Here is an 18,886-nt window from a genome sequence, read left to right on the forward strand (position 1 = left end):
AATTAACCAAAATTTTGATAAAAACATGTATCAATAAAACATAAAATTGGTTCAATAGCTCTATTAATCTCATTTTAGTCTTCTTCATCAGAGACTCTATCACGTTCTGTGCCACAATCAAATCCAAGTTTCTCAAAACTCCTGACTGTGCTAGAATTTCAAGAGCTTCAATCCTTAAATCAGGTTGTCTCTGAACCATCTGGTTTATCTGGTAACCTCTGTACCTATCTGGTGGTCTTCTCTGTCTCTCTGATCTTCTTATTACTGGCTCCTCTGCAATTTCTTCTCTCTCATCAACTTCATCTATCTGACCTTCTTGACATTGATCTCAAGTGTCTCTTGTAGCATTTCTGTCTACTTCTACCTGTTCTATCACATCTTTTCTTCTAGTGATATCATCAGTTTCTTCTCTCTCTTCATCTGAACGGTATGTTCTCCTGCTAGTGTCCTCAGTGTTCCTGTCTCCAACTGTAGTTCCTGTTGTGTTATCTTCAACTACCTTTGGTCTTGTATCCTCATTCGTCTGAGAGGGTTGTTCCATTTCATTACCAACATCATCTCTTTGCTCAGCTCTATGCTCTATATGTTGGTCAACAATATCATCTCTATCTCTTCTATCCTCTATTTCTTTTCCTCTTGTACCGGTACCTGTTTTAACTTCACTTACTCCTCTGGGATTGTAGTCGTCCCCACTTCGGTGTGTCATGTCTACACACTCATATCCCTCTTCAATTTCACTTTCTGTTTCATCTTTGACGTCGTCTCTATTTTTCTCATATACATTATCTTCTTCCTTATGTATCTCAGTTCTACTTTCGTTAGATGACTGTTTCCCCTGTTCTTCTTTCACTTTCTTTTCCTCATCATCTTGCACCACTTCCTCATTGTCGTCTCCCTGGCAATTAACCGGGTACAAATGATTCCTGTGAATTGTCTTCAATAATCCTGATCTTCTACCTCTGGTCTTGAACACTGGTATCTCACTTCTAGGCTGATCCGCGACCTCGTACATCTCTTCTTCAAATTTGTCATCGATGTTATGCTTCCCATCAAATGCTAGTTTCTTTACTAATACTGTGTCTCCTATCTCTATCCTAACCGCCTTTACCTTTTTGTCGTATCCTGTACTCTGCTTTGCTTTCGACTTCTGTGTGTATTCCTGAACTACTTCGTTAGTTCCCTTCATCCTTTCCCTAAGGTCTTCTATATATTCCCTAGTTGCTGGGTTCTTGATGCTATCTCGCTCTATGTCATAAACTGCGTCAATAGATAATCTCGGTCTTCGTCCGAACATCAACTCGTAAGGTGATATCTTTGTTGTCTTGTGAGGGATGCAATTGTAGGCAAACACTTATGGCGCAATGTACCGCTTCCAGTCCTGTTTCTGTTTAGGCTCTAATGTCCCTAATATGTCTAGGAGGGTCCTATTCATTCTCTCTGTCTGACCATTTCCCATCGGGTGGTAAGGTGTTGTCCTTGACTTCTTCATGTTTGTCAATCTACACAGTTCCTGCATTGTCTCAGACTCAAAACTTGCGCCTTGGTCGGAATGTAAGGTGGATGGTATACCGTAATGAACTATAAAGTTGTTGAAAAGAGCTTCTGCCGTGGTTTTAGCTGTCTGGTTCTTTGTTGGAATTGCTTGCTTGAATTTAGTGTAATGGTCTGAAATGACTAAGATGTTTGAAATGTTGCCTTTGGATGGTTCCAGTGTTTGAGACACCTTTGGCAATTCTTAATACAGTTTTCCACATCTTGCTGTATTCCTGGCCAATAAAACCTTTCTTTCAGTAGTGACATGGTCCTATCCTTTCCAGGATGTACTACATCTGTATGTACTCCTTTTAAGACTTCTTCCCTATAACATGGAGGTACTATCAATTGGTCATAACATTTGTCTCCTTCTCCTATGTATTTATACATAAGCCCCCTCTTCATCATCAAATTCTTAAAATGCCTCCTCATCACTATATCATCCCAACTATGTATCTGCCTGGGTAACCTTTCATCTATCACAGCTCTTCTCCACTTCTCTATCATCTGTTCCTGTCTCTGACTTCTTCTCAGTTCTCTCAACTCCTTCTGAGCTAACGTCTGTCCTGCCTCTTCTAATGTCTCTACTAGGTTGATATTCATATTTGGTATTGTCTGAATCAGTGGTGTCTCATGTGTGCTATTGCATATGGCCTTAACTGCTTCGTCATCAAGCGTCTTCTCCTTCTCATCTCTCTCTCGATACCTACCTCAGTTCATCACTGTTCTTTGGAGTCGGCCAGTTATTCACCTTCTCTATCTTTCCTGGATCGGTCTCCACTCCTTCCCCACTAACTACATGTCCAAGAAAATGAACTTTTTGTTGTATGAAAAAGCATTTCTCGGGAAATAGTTTCAGGTTGCATTCTATCATTTGAGGTGGTATTCTGCGATGTGGTTGTTTGAAAGGTGCTTGGCAATCTCGTAAACGGTCAATTCGATGTTTAATCATGTCGCAATTCCAATGTCTGTGTCTGATGTTGAAAAAATGGCCCTATTCTTTTCAAGTAAACTATCTATCTTCTTTCTTTCATCTAAAGTTCGGTTATTGTCTTCATCAACATGTATCTGCTTAAGTACATCTGACTTGTCTTCTTCAATCTTGTTGAACACTTCATCGTCAACCTTGGCGGGTTGCAGTTCACTCTCATTTGATTCTGGAATAGTTGCTGTGGTTTTTGCATGATTAACTGCCTTGTCTATATATTCATTTATATGTTTACTTTCATTGGCCTTAGTACAATCTTCTCTCCTACTGCACTTCTGATAATGACAAGTCTGTCTTTGTTTCTCTTTAATTCCCTTTCTCTAACTACCATACACCTAAATGACAAAAACCAAGGTACATATAATCCAGCTCTATGAAGAAATTGTTCACCATGTGTTTGTTCACAATTATTTAGTAAAACTTGTAAAATATTTATTCCAATAATAAGTGGTGTTGTAGATGAGTACTTAGTATCTGTGGTGACCAAAAACATGCATCTAAGTACATCTGAGCCTGGTATGCCTTTCTGAACTTCCAAATCTACTTCTACATAGCCTTCATATGGTAAGGTATTGCATTCCGCACGTTCAATTTTCAATATACTATCAAGGGGGTTAATCTCTGTATGTGCTAAGTTGTTGTCATGAAAAGTTTTGGCCATAATACTAACACAACCTCCAGTGTCTAGGAGAGCATTCAGTTCTATTTTGTTCATAAGTACTTTTACTTCATTGGCTTCATCAACTAGCTCTGGCTCTTTCTTCACTTTATCTCTGTGTGTCATAGGAGCACTCATGTATCTAGTGTTTGGGCAAAGTCTAGCAATGTGACCCTTTTGTCTGCAATTAAAACATGTAGGCATAAAAATATTTATTGCGATTGGCCTTCTGGGTTTATAATTCTGTCTTCTATTATCATAATGACCCCTATATCTTCTGTACTTTCTGCTTGCCTTGTACCATCTTCTTTGTTCTACCCCTAATTGTTCTTTCTCTAAAGTTTTAATTCTATCTAGCAATATTTGAAGTTCAGTTTTAACATCACTTTCAATTTCAGCATATCCATCAATCTTCACACTAGCTCCACAATAAGCATCATGTTCATTACTATGTGCATCTTCTTCAACTTCGCTTAAAATCTTTTTCTATTCTTCTAAGTTCAAAAATGAAATTTGCATACACTTTCACTGTGTCAAACTTATGCCTTACCCTATATTTTATCCCTCTCCTCAATCCAGCATACAATACATTTTGTAAACTTTCTGTATCTGAAGACTTTAGACCTCATAATTGCACTGCCTTTGTGAACAATACCTCAACCCTCCTTGAGTAACTATTAATACTTTCATCAGTATCTTGACTTAATGAGTAAAACTGTCTTAAAATGTCTTCCCTTGACTCTACACTTCCAAAACTACAATCAACTGTGTTCAAAATCTGTCCCAGAGTAGCTTCTGTTCCAAGCCTTCTTGCAGCATCATGTGCAGATCTCTTCAGAGCCTTCAAAACACCTAATTTGACCACATCTTCACTAAATTCATTACTATTCAACAATATCTCCACCTCAAATTTAAATGTGTCCTAGCACACTTCATCTTGTTCACTATCCCCATAAATTTTGAAATTCGTGGACAAAGATAAGATTCATATTCCCACTCAAAATTCACTATCTTCTGAATCTTCTGTCATAATTGCAATCACTTTCAACAGCACAACACCATATCACTATCAAATCACAAACTCAAAGTCACTTTAAAATGTCTGATATCCTACCATACAAGTCATTCTCTTAAAGACTAGAAGTTCTCATTTTTCCATTCACTTCAATTCATAATCACTATCTTCGAATCAAACATATTACATAAGCACTTTCTGAACACTAGTCACTAGTATTCATATAATTCCACAGAATTTTATGTCCCGCGTAACACAAATCTACTATTCAATATTTCTTATCACTTTGTGCAATCACATATAGTATATCACATCAATTGCTTAAAGGTAATACACAATTGTACAATGTCTGCGACAAAACAACTTGTCTCATCAAAGTCAAAATTATCACCCAAATTACACGTATTGAGAAATTAATTCAGCATGCAAAACATCATCTGTACCTAAGTCATCTCTTAAAACCAATGCTTATTCATTCAATCATTATCTATGCACCAGACTTTATCACCAATAAGTTATCAAATAACTCAAAATCTTAATCACATTGTAGCAATAAAAAGTTTCTCTAAATTTTTATACCAAGATGTGTCATCGGTCATTCAGATAAAATCTAAAACATCAATTAATGTATGAGCCTTTAATAAATGAAACACATTGGTAATGTTGTATTATTGCACAACAAATCTAAGTGTCAATAATTCACAATAGAATAATTGCAAATTGTCTAAGTACAAACAATAATTTGCAAAACTATCAATGCAATCCAAAATATTTTATATTGCAAGTGTCTCTTTTCATTATACACAGCTTAAAGTCAAGGTACCTTTTCACTAGGCACTGCACACACAATAATTAGTCACCAAAAATCAATAATCAATATTCATCTGTTATGATCACTCTTTATGTAAACAATCATCAACTGCATAAAATGACACAACTTTAAGTTACAAATTCATTAATAAGTTCCCTTATGTTAATTAAATACAAATATTAAACATTTCAAAATACAAAAACAAGTGTGGGGTAAAATAAATATATGACCAGTTAAATTTATTTAAAATAATGACAATGTTTTATTTTAAATACTGACAATTCAAAGTTCAAATTAAGTCAAATTAGTTTCAGTAAAGAAATTAATTTGGTAACTGTATTTTATGTAATAGGCGAACTAATCAGATTATATATAATCGCATTTGTTCTCAACTAAGAATACAGAGATTGTTCACAACAATTTCATCATTCTCAGCTATTTCCAGATTTATTCTAAGTTTAATTGATTCAATGCATGAATCAATTAAATAATTTTCCCAATAGGTTCTAATACTTCTTAGTCAAAAATATATACTAAGTAGCCCTATTCATCTAAATAACCTAAAGTATGCTAATTCTTTTCTACAAGTACGTCTATCTAAACAAATCACTACTATTGTATATGTGTATTTATTTCAGAATCTATTCATAGTAAATTCATTACCTGTTGAATGAAGTTCATGGGTCATGACCTTTCCAAATAAGGTTACTCTACTACTAAATAATCACCTGACACGTCACATGACCTTTAGCTTCTAATTTAAGAACCAATGAAAGTCAACTTCTACTAATTAATATGCAAACGTCACTAAAGTGGGGGTAAAACGGAATAGCTAACACAGCTGTCAAAAAGCAGTACTTCAAATGTCAGAAACTATTCCCTAGTTTATTCAATGACAAATGACCAAAATTCACAAATGATCTCACCAAAACTCGACTAAATACAAGACAAATACAATTGAGGCTTGAAAATCAAATGTCTGGGGTAATATTGCCAAATATAATTCAATACACAACTAGGTCAATATGAGGGCAAAATGTAGACCATGTGTTGGAATGCAAATGTAAACAAACTCAGCTGATTAAAATCAATATCAGAGTGGTTTCAATGTAGCGGAAAATAGTCAGAATATAGTGTTAAATGTTAAACAGTGCTAAAATTAACTTAGTTACTTAGTAAGTTTATGTCCTTTTTTAGTATTAAAGTACATGCAAAGTGAAAATACTCTTACTTTCGGTTTCACACTACAATAGCTCACCAAAAATGTACATCAATATTCTCTTTTCAATCAAAAACTGCAGTTATCCTTGTGAAAGTAAAACTTTCAAATCAGAAAATAATAAAAATAAATAGAGATTTACTGAAATAACTGCAATTTCTGAAAAGATTATAATGCAATATTTATTTTACTCACGTAATATTGATCTTTACTGCCACTAGACACAAATATATAAGTCCTAATTCACAATTCACAAATGAAGTTCACTGCTACAAAGTTTCTGTCCTTGATGATTGAAGAATACGTCTCCTGGTGATCACAATACACACAATACACATCCTGTCTCCCTGCGGCCTGAAATGCGTCCCAGCATTTCAAAGAAGGTTCCCGAACGATGGCACATCATCACGTACAGCCTGGCCACAAAACGACCAGATATGGTGTTAGCGAAAGTCCAAACGATCCAATATAATCCATATGGCTATATGTTCAAATTCATCAACTTGGTTATGGCAGTCGATTACTGCTACAAATGTTAATCAGGCTGATAAACCAAATCATACACTTTTATCAATGTAGATGTTCAATACGGTGCATATATTATAATATTTCCACTGTCTTTCCATTCTTTAAAATTAAATTTCTGATTTCTCCTGTATTCATTTAATGTTTATGGACTAAAAGGCACAACACACGTTGGGCGCCAATATTACCAGTCTTAACTTTCCAAGCTTATTAAATGGTTCTTATTGGAAAGAAAGTCACGGGTTCGTTTTTAAGTCTTTATTGCACCGTTTCAGTTATCATAAACATGTAGATTCCAATAACCGTATTCCATATAATATAAGAAAGAAGTAACACTACTTATTACAATACATATATAACTGTTCTTGTAATATAAACATAAGGACATAGTAAACAAAGAATATATGCGTTACTTAAATATGATATTACACATACGTCAGGTTATTGTCTAGTGGCGTTAAAATGACATAACATACAATGACATACAATGTACATATACAATAAACAAACATGTCTGAGGGACTGAACTCCTCACTCTCAATCACACATCTCTAAGGTGAATGCAATTCATGCTGGTTATAACTGAAAACCCAAAACCATGAATGCAATATTAAATGTAAAGAACAATTAGCAGATTATGCTATATTGAAACCAATCCTCAAAAGTCTGATACCACGAAAATACATAATTCAGCCTAACAAATCTACCAAATGCATTATTACATTTCCAACACATTGCAAACACAAATAGAATAGTTAAAAGATCAAATGCAACCAATACTGACCATAATAGTTTTCCTTTACCTCGACCAGATCAAATTAAAAGCTTCCACAACTTCTCAAACGTTTTCAACAATGGAGGGAAAATCATTGCAACAATGATAATCAAAGTCACCTGACCAATTTCAAAGAATTCACTTAACCATATAACATATCATGGTATAAGAGAAACAGTAACCAATAACTGGTAAAAAGGTAAAATCAATATGCATGAATGGTCTCCTTTAAACTCTCAGAATTTCAACTGGGCTACATACTTCCCTTCTCCGAAAAATGACGTCCCGTCATTCACTCTAGGCTCGTCATTCTGTCTAACAATCACTACTACTTTAGCAATAACACTACAACACAAGCTGTCCATAAGTATTTACTAGAGTACTTTAGTGGTCTAAAATACTTAATCAACCATATAAACGTACTTATTTAAATTACAAAAAGTTCAAATCTACCAGCAATCAACCAGTATTTCATTTTTACCAAAAATACATCCCCATAGCTGATCAATTTAACCCAACCATTAAAATGTTAGTCTTACATCTCCCCTCCTTCAATATTGCTTCAACGCAATCTAATCTGCATGTCAACAGTTTGTTTCACTCATGAATTAACCAAAATTTTGATAAAAACATGTATCAATAAAACATAAAATTGGTTCAATAGCTCTATTAATCTCATTTTAGTCTTCTTCATCAGAGACTCTATCACGTTCTGTGCCACAATCAAATCCAAGTTTCTCAAAACTCCTGACTGTGCTAGAATTTCAAGAGCTTCAATCCTTAAATCAGGTTGTCTCTGAACCATCTGGTTTATCTGGTAACCTCTGTACCTATCTGGTGGTCTTCTCTGTCTCTCTGATCTTCTTATTACTGGCTCCTCTGCAATTTCTTCTCTCTCATCAACTTCATCTATCTGACCTTCTTGACATTGATCTCAAGTGTCTCTTGTAGCATTTCTGTCTACTTCTACCTGTTCTATCACATCTTTTCTTCTAGTGATATCATCAGTTTCTTCTCTCTCTTCATCTGAACGGTATGTTCTCCTGCTAGTGTCCTCAGTGTTCCTGTCTCCAACTGTAGTTCCTGTTGTGTTATCTTCAACTACCTTTGGTCTTGTATCCTCATTCGTCTGAGAGGGTTGTTCCATTTCATTACCAACATCATCTCTTTGCTCAGCTCTATGCTCTATATGTTGGTCAACAATATCATCTCTATCTCTTCTATCCTCTATTTCTTTTCCTCTTGTACCGGTACCTGTTTTAACTTCACTTACTCCTCTGGGATTGTAGTCGTCCCCACTTCGGTGTGTCATGTCTACACACTCATATCCCTCTTCAATTTCACTTTCTGTTTCATCTTTGACGTCGTCTCTATTTTTCTCATATACATTATCTTCTTCCTTATGTATCTCAGTTCTACTTTCGTTAGATGACTGTTTCCCCTGTTCTTCTTTCACTTTCTTTTCCTCATCATCTTGCACCACTTCCTCATTGTCGTCTCCCTGGCAATTAACCGGGTACAAATGATTCCTGTGAATTGTCTTCAATAATCCTGATCTTCTACCTCTGGTCTTGAACACTGGTATCTCACTTCTAGGCTGATCCGCGACCTCGTACATCTCTTCTTCAAATTTGTCATCGATGTTATGCTTCCCATCAAATGCTAGTTTCTTTACTAATACTGTGTCTCCTATCTCTATCCTAACCGCCTTTACCTTTTTGTCGTATCCTGTACTCTGCTTTGCTTTCGACTTCTGTGTGTATTCCTGAACTACTTCGTTAGTTCCCTTCATCCTTTCCCTAAGGTCTTCTATATATTCCCTAGTTGCTGGGTTCTTGATGCTATCTCGCTCTATGTCATAAACTGCGTCAATAGATAATCTCGGTCTTCGTCCGAACATCAACTCGTAAGGTGATATCTTTGTTGTCTTGTGAGGGATGCAATTGTAGGCAAACACTTATGGCGCAATGTACCGCTTCCAGTCCTGTTTCTGTTTAGGCTCTAATGTCCCTAATATGTCTAGGAGGGTCCTATTCATTCTCTCTGTCTGACCATTTCCCATCGGGTGGTAAGGTGTTGTCCTTGACTTCTTCATGTTTGTCAATCTACACAGTTCCTGCATTGTCTCAGACTCAAAACTTGCGCCTTGGTCGGAATGTAAGGTGGATGGTATACCGTAATGAACTATAAAGTTGTTGAAAAGAGCTTCTGCCGTGGTTTTAGCTGTCTGGTTCTTTGTTGGAATTGCTTGCTTGAATTTAGTGTAATGGTCTGAAATGACTAAGATGTTTGAAATGTTGCCTTTGGATGGTTCCAGTGTTTGAGACACCTTTGGCAATTCTTAATACAGTTTTCCACATCTTGCTGTATTCCTGGCCAATAAAACCTTTCTTTCAGTAGTGACATGGTCCTATCCTTTCCAGGATGTACTACATCTGTATGTACTCCTTTTAAGACTTCTTCCCTATAACATGGAGGTACTATCAATTGGTCATAACATTTGTCTCCTTCTCCTATGTATTTATACATAAGCCCCCTCTTCATCATCAAATTCTTAAAATGCCTCCTCATCACTATATCATCCCAACTATGTATCTGCCTGGGTAACCTTTCATCTATCACAGCTCTTCTCCACTTCTCTATCATCTGTTCCTGTCTCTGACTTCTTCTCAGTTCTCTCAACTCCTTCTGAGCTAACGTCTGTCCTGCCTCTTCTAATGTCTCTACTAGGTTGATATTCATATTTGGTATTGTCTGAATCAGTGGTGTCTCATGTGTGCTATTGCATATGGCCTTAACTGCTTCGTCATCAAGCGTCTTCTCCTTCTCATCTCTCTCTCGATACCTACCTCAGTTCATCACTGTTCTTTGGAGTCGGCCAGTTATTCACCTTCTCTATCTTTCCTGGATCGGTCTCCACTCCTTCCCCACTAACTACATGTCCAAGAAAATGAACTTTTTGTTGTATGAAAAAGCATTTCTCGGGAAATAGTTTCAGGTTGCATTCTATCATTTGAGGTGGTATTCTGCGATGTGGTTGTTTGAAAGGTGCTTGGCAATCTCGTAAACGGTCAATTCGATGTTTAATCATGTCGCAATTCCAATGTCTGTGTCTGATGTTGAAAAAATGTCCCTATTCTTTTCAAGTAAACTATCTATCTTCTTTCTTTCATCTAAAGTTCGGTTATTGTCTTCATCAACATGTGTCTGCCTAAGTACATCTGACTTGTCTTCTTCAATCTTGTTGAACACTTCATCGTCAACCTTGGCGGGTTGCAGTTCACTCTCATTTGATTCTGGAATAGTTGCTGTGGTTTTTGCATGATTAACTGCCTTGTCTATATATTCATTTATATGTTTACTTTCATTGGCCTTAGTACAATCTTCTCTCCTACTGCACTTCTGATAATGACAAGTCTGTCTTTGTTTCTCTTTAATTCCCTTTCTCTAACTACCATACACCTAAATGACAAAAACCAAGGTACATATAATCCAGCTCTATGAAGAAATTGTTCACCATGTGTTTGTTCACAATTATTTAGTAAAACTTGTAAAATATTTATTCCAATAATAAGTGGTGTTGTAGATGAGTACTTAGTATCTGTGGTGACCAAAAACATGCATCTAAGTACATCTGAGCCTGGTATGCCTTTCTGAACTTCCAAATCTACTTCTACATAGCCTTCATATGGTAAGGTATTGCATTCCGCACGTTCAATTTTCAATATACTATCAAGGGGGTTAATCTCTGTATGTGCTAAGTTGTTGTCATGAAAAGTTTTGGCCATAATACTAACACAACCTCCAGTGTCTAGGAGAGCATTCAGTTCTATTTTGTTCATAAGTACTTTTACTTTATTGGCTTCACAACTAGCTCTGGCTCTTTCTTCACTTTATCTCTGTGTGTCGTAGGAGGACTCATGTATCTAGTGTTTGGGCAAAGTCTAGCAATGTGACCCTTTTGTCTGCAATTAAAACATGTAGGCATAAAAATATTTATTGCGATTGGCCTTCTGGGTTTATAATTCTGTCTTCTATTATCATAATGACCCCTATATCTTCTGTACTTTCTGCTTGCCTTGTACCATCTTCTTTGTTCTACCCCTAATTGTTCTTTCTCTAAAGTTTTAATTCTATCTAGCAATATTTGAAGTTCAGTTTTAACATCACTTTCAATTTCAGCATATCCATCAATCTTCACACTAGCTCCACAATAAGCATCATGTTCATTACTATGTGCATCTTCTTCAACTTCGCTTAAAATCTTTTTCTATTCTTCTAAGTTCAAAAATGAAATCTTCATACACTTTCACTGTGTCAAACTTATACCTTACCCTATATTTTATCTCTCTCCTCAATCCAGCATACAATACATTTTGTAAACTTTCTGTATCTGAAGACTTTAGACCTCATAATTGCACTGCCTTTGTGAACAATACCTCAACCCTCCTTGAGTAACTATTAATACTTTCATCAGTATCTTGACTTAATGAGTAAAACTGTCTTAAAATGTCTTCCCTTGACTCTACACTTCCAAAACTACAATCAACTGTGTTCAAAATCTGTCCCAGAGTAGCTTCTGTTCCAAGCCTTCTTGCAGCATCATGTGCAGATCTCTTCAGAGCCTTCAAAACACCTAATTTGACCACATCTTCACTAAATTCATTACTATTCAACAATATCTCCACCTCAAATTTAAATGTGTCCTAGCACACTTCATCTTGTTCACTATCCCCATAAATTTTGAAATTCGTGGACAAAGATAAGATTCATATTCCCACTCAAAATTCACTATCTTCTGAATCTTCTGTCATAATTGCAATCACTTTCAACAGCACAACACCATATCACTATCAAATCACAAACTCAAAGTCACTTTAAAATGTCTGATATCCTACCATACAAGTCATTCTCTTAAAGACTAGAAGTTCTCATTTTTCCATTCACTTCAATTCATAATCACTATCTTCGAATCAAACATATTACATAAGCACTTTCTGAACACTAGTCACTAGTATTCATATAATTCCACAGAATTTTATGTCCCGCGTAACACAAATCTACTATTCAATATTTCTTATCACTTTGTGCAATCACATATAGTATATCACATCAATTGCTTAAAGGTAATACACAATTGTACAATGTCTGCGACAAAACAACTTGTCTCATCAAAGTCAAAATTATCACCCAAATTACACGTATTGAGAAATTAATTCAGCATGCAAAACATCATCTGTACCTAAGTCATCTCTTAAAACCAATGCTTATTTATTCAATCATTATCTATGCACCAGACTTTATCACCAATAAGTTATCAAATAACTCAAAAACTTAATCACATTGTAGCAATAAAAAGTTTCTCTAAATTTTTATACCAAGATGTGTCATCGGTCATTCAGATAAAATCTAAAACATCAATTAATGTATGAGCCTTTAATAAATGAAACACATTGGTAATGTTGTATTATTGCACAACAAATCTAAGTGTCAATAATTCACAATAGAATAATTGCAAATTGTCTAAGTACAAACAATAATTTGCAAAACTATCAATGCAATCCAAAATATTTTATATTGCAAGTGTCTCTTTTCATTATACACAGCTTAAATTCAAGGTACCTTTTCGCTAGGCACTGCACACACAATAATTAGTCACCAAAAATCAATAATCAATATTCATCTGTTATGATCACTCTTCATGTAAACAATCATCAACTGCATAAAATGACACAACTCTAAGTTACAAATTCATTAATAAGTTCCCTTATGTTAATTAAATACAAATATTAAACATTTCAAAATACAAAAACAAGTTTGGGGTAAAATAAATATATGACCAGTTAAATTTATTTAAAATAATGACAATGTTTTATTTTAAATACTGACAATTCAGAGTTCAAATTAAGTCAAATTAGTTTCAGTAAAGAAATTAATTTGGTAACTGTATTTTATGTAATAGGCGAACTAATCAGATTATATATAATCGCATTTGTTCTCAACTAAGAATACAGAGATTGTTCACAACAATTTCATCATTCTCAGCTATTTCCAGATTTATTCTAAGTTTAATTGATTCAATGCATGAATCAATTAAATAATTTTCCCAATAGGTTCTAATACTTCTTAGTCAAAAATATATACTAAGTAGCCCTATTCATCTAAATAACCTAAAGTATGCTAATTCTTTTCTACAAGTACGTCTATCTAAACAAATCACTACTATTGTATATGTGTATTTATTTCAGAATCTATTCATAGTAAATTCATTACCTGTTGAATGAAGTTCATGGGTCATGACCTTTCCAAATAAGGTTACTCTACTACTAAATAATCACCTGACACGTCACATGACCTTTAGCTTCTAATTTAAGAACCAATGAAAGTCAACTTCTACTAATTAATATGCAAACGTCACTAAAGTGGGGGTAAAACGGAATAGCTAACACAGCTGTCAAAAAGCAGTACTTCAAATGTCAGAAACTATTCCCTAGTTGATTCAATGACAAATGACCAAAATTCACAAATGATCTCACCAAAACTCGACTTAATACAAGACAAATACACTCGAGGCTTGAAAATCAAATGTCTGGGGTAATATTGCCAAATATAATTCAATACACAACTAGGTCAAAATGAGGGCAAAATGTAGACCATGTGTTGGAATGCAAATGTAAACAAACTCAGCTGATTAAAATCAATATCAGAGTGGTTTCAATGTAGCGGAAAATAGTCAGAATATAGTGTTAAATGTTAAACAGTGCTAAAATTAACTTAGTTACTTAGTAAGTTTATGTCCTTTTTTAGTATTAAAGTACATGCAAAGTGAAAATACTCTTACTTTCGGTTTCACACTACAATAGCTCACCAAAAATGTACATCAATATTCTCTTTTCAATCAAAAACTGCAGTTATCCTTGTGAAAGTAAAACTTTCAAATCAGAAAATAATAAAAATAAATAGAGATTTACTGAAATAACTGCAATTTCTGAAAAGATTATAATGCAATATTTATTTTACTCACATTGTAAACCTTGATCTTTACTGCCACTAGACACAAATATACAAGTCCTAATTCACAATTCACAAATGAAGTTCACTGCTACAAAGTTTCTGTCCTTGATGATTGAAGAATACGTCTCCTGGTGATCACAATACACACAATACACATCCTGTCTCCCTGCGGCCTGAAATGCGTCCCAGCATTTCAAAGAAGGTTCCCGAACGATGGCACATCATCACGTACAGCCTGGCCACAAAACGACCAGATATGGTGTTAGCGAAAGTCCAAACGATCCAATATAATCCATATGGCTATATGTTCAAATTCATCAACTTGGTTATGGCAGTCGATTACTGCTACAAATGTTAATCAGGCTGATAAACCAAATCATACACTTTTATCAATGTAGATGTTCAATACGGTGCATATATTATAATATTTCCACTGTCTTTCCATTCTTTAAAATTAAATTTCTGATTTCTCCTGTATTCATTTAATGGTTATGGGTTAAAAGGCACAACACACGTTGGGCGCCAATATTACCAGTCTTAACTTTCCAAGCTTATTAAATGGTTCTTATTGGAAAGAAAGTCACGGGTTCGTTTTTAAGTCTTTATTGCACCGTTTCAGTTATCATAAACATGTAGATTCCAATAACCGTATTCCATATAATATAAGAGAGAACGTTCTGAAAATAGAAAAGAGTAACAATACTTATAACAATACATATATAACTGTTCTTGTAATATAAACATAAGGTACATAGTAAACAAAAAATATATGCGTTACTTAAATATGATATGACACTTACGTCAGGTTATTGTCTAGTGGCGTTAAAATGACATAACATTCAATGACATACAATGTACATATACAATAAACAAACATGTCTGAGGGACTGAACTCCTCACTCTCAATCACACATCTCTAAGGTGAATGCAATTCATGCTGGTTATAACTGAAAACCCAAAACCATGAATGCAATATTAAATGTAAAGAACAATTAGCAGATTATGCTATATTGAAACCAATCCTCAAAAGTCTGATACCACGAAAATACATAATTCAGCCTAACAAATCTACCAAATGCATTATTACATTTCCAAAACATTGCAAACACAAATAAAATAGTTAAAAGATCAAATGCAACCAATACTGACCATAATAGTTTTCCTTTACCTCGACAAGATCAAATTAAAAGCTTCCACAACTTCTCAAACATTTTCAACAATGAGGGTAAAATCTTTGCATCAATGATAATTACAGTCACCTGACCAATTTCAAAGAATTCACTCAACCATATAACATATCATGGTCTAAGGGAAACAATAACCAATAACTGGTAAAAAAGTAAAATCAATATGCATGAATTGTCTCCCTTAAACTCTCAGAATTTCAACTGGACTACACATGTAGTAATGTTACGGAATGTTTCACTGACATGTCTTCCCAGAATTAAATATTTACATGTAATCATGTTACGGAATGTTTCACTGGCATGCCTTCCCAGAGTTAAATATTTACATGTAATCATGTTACGGTATGTTTCACTGACATGCCTTCCCGTAGTAAAATGTTTACACGCAAAATTTTTACGTAGAGTTACAAAACTATCATACCTTTTCCAGCTCCTCGAGTTCGGTGAAGTCATTCTCATATGTGGTTTTCCACGTTGTAAAATTGCCGTCAGCGTTCTCTGTCAGTTCTAAAGATAAGTATGGAAGACCATTAGCGTCAAAAACAAACCGCTTCATGCCTTTATGATAAAATATTATGGTCCTTTTATGAAAATATAATTGTGATTATTTTTTTTAATTTAATCGTTTAATTAAAGGTGAAAATATAAACAAGAGGGACATGATGGCCCTAAATCGCTCACCTGAGTAAAAGAGTTTAACCTTTGTTATCAATATTGCTTGATATTTGTTCTCAAAAAATATTGAAAAACATACTGGTCAAACATGGTGCCTGGATAATCACTGACATGACTTGTCACATGTGCCTGCACACTGACAAGACTTGTCACAGTTTCCTGCACACTGACAGGACTTGGTGATTGACTGCACACTGACAGGATTTTGTTCAGTTGCCTGCACACTGACAGGACTAGGTATTTAACTGCACACTGACATAATTTGATTCTTATACCTGCACACCGATAGGACTATGTTCCGTTGCCTGCACAATTGATAATTGACAGCACACTGACAACACTTGGTAAAGATACCTGCACACTGACAGGTCTTTTTTTCAGTTGCCTGCATACTGACAGGATTTTGTTCAATTGCCTGCAATCTGACAATACTTCGTTCAATTGCCTGCACACTGAAAAAAACTATGTTAAATTGCTTGCACACTGAACGAACGTTTAGTATAGATACACAAACAACAAACAGTGCACCATCCAATAAAATCAATAATTTAATTAAATGAATCAAAAACATGTTTAAACCTTTTATGTACTTCGTTTTGTTCGGTATAATAAAATACTTACGCCTCAGGTGATATTTATATAATATTTTTTAAATATAACAAAACTCCATTGGACTATAACTACCTGACTCGGTTGGTATGGCGACGAAGTTGGAGGGGATGCAGGGGTCGCTCATACCGATTGTGATTGGCTCGAACCATAAACTGGTATATCAAAATTGAAGACTGTATCGCGTTTACAGACGCAGTGATTTTTTTATACTTTCAAGGCCCATAATTTAGGCATGCATGGGCGGATCTGGTTTTCAAAAAGAACCGAGCTCTTATGGATATCTAAATACTGTACAAGTTCCATCGAGATACAATCAACACTGAAGACTGTATCGTGTTCACAAGCAATTGTTTACCGACGCACGGACGCACGGACGCACATACTACGTACATTACCATTTGGCCAGAAGAGCTAATCACGATAATCGCACAACTGATTGTAAAACTTGTTTGCTCGTCCAAATACCTGCAGAGTAACAACGCCATCTTCCCTGTACGTCGTGATTATTCGGTGGTCCGGTACCACAGAAATGTTGCTGTTAAACGTCCATGTGACGATAGGGGTACGGGCGACCGCATATCCGACATATAAACACGGCGCTCTCGCCCGCCTTCACTGTAAGACTCGACAGGGGAGTCACCACGCTGGGTGACATCTCAAACAAGAACTCCTGACTGCCCGCCTGCAAGACAAGCAATGTTTGGCTACATTTTAATAACAAGAAATGTTGTTGTTGTTTTTCTTCAACTGCGCATGTGACTACAATATGTGTATAGCGTTACTTGATTGCATATAAGTGACTGCAGTATGTGTATGACGTGATTACAGTATGACAACAATATGTGTATAATGGGACAACTGTATATGTTGGTGACAACAGTATGTGTATAATGAAACAGCTGTATACATCTAAGACAACATCATGCGTATAACGTGACAGTTGTATATGTGTATTGTAACAGTATGCGTATAATGCGACAGCTGTGTATGTCTATGACAACATTATGCGTATAACATGACAGCTGCATATTTCTATGACAACAGTATGCGTATAATGAGACAGCTGTATACGTCTATGACAACTGTATGCGTATAACGTGACAGCTGTGTATGTCTATGACAACAGTATACGTATAACATGACAGCTGCCTATGTCTATGACAACAGTATGCGTATAATAAGACAGCTGTATACGTCTATGACAACAGTATGCGTATAACGTGACAGTTGTATATATCTATTATAACAATATGCGTATAATGCGACAGCTGTATATGTCTATGACAACAGTATGCGTATAACGTGACAGCTGCATATGTCTATGACAACAGTATGCGTATAACGTGACAGCTGTATATGACTATGACAACAGTATGTGCATACCGTGACCACAGTTTGAGCATAACACGACTACAGTTTGAGCATAACATGACTTCAGTTTAAGCATAACATGACTACAGTTTCAGCATAAAGTGACAACAGTTTGAACAAAACGTGACTACAGTATGCGTATGACGAGACAACGGTATGTGCATACCGTGACCACAGTTTGAGCATAATGTGACTAAAGTTTGAGCATAACATAAATTCAGTTTAGGCATAACATGACTACAGTTTTAGCATAACATGACTTCAGTTTGAGCATAAAGTGACTGCAGTTTGAGCATATCATAACTTCAGTTTAAGCATAACATGACTACAGTTTGAGCATACCGTGACTACAGCTTTAGCATAACACGACTACAGTTTGAGCATAAAGTGACTACAGTTTGAACATAACACGACTAAGTTTGAGCATAACGTGACTACTGTTTGAACATAACGTCGCTACAGTAAGACTCCGGTATTATACTTTGTTCATAACCTGACTAAAG

The 18,886-nt window shown here is 35.3% G+C and overlaps 1 pseudogene; it reads right to left on the bottom strand.

Annotated features, from left to right (window-relative positions):
- LOC128241287 (calcium/calmodulin-dependent protein kinase type 1D-like) overlaps positions 1-17,667 on the bottom strand; it is a 54,563-nt pseudogene extending 36,896 nt beyond the window's left edge.
- Between the last annotated feature and the right edge of the window lie 1,219 nt (positions 17,668-18,886).

This window comes from Mya arenaria, chromosome 7, assembly GCF_026914265.1.
Source record: "Mya arenaria isolate MELC-2E11 chromosome 7, ASM2691426v1".
Lineage (NCBI taxonomy): Eukaryota > Metazoa > Mollusca > Bivalvia > Myida > Myidae > Mya > Mya arenaria.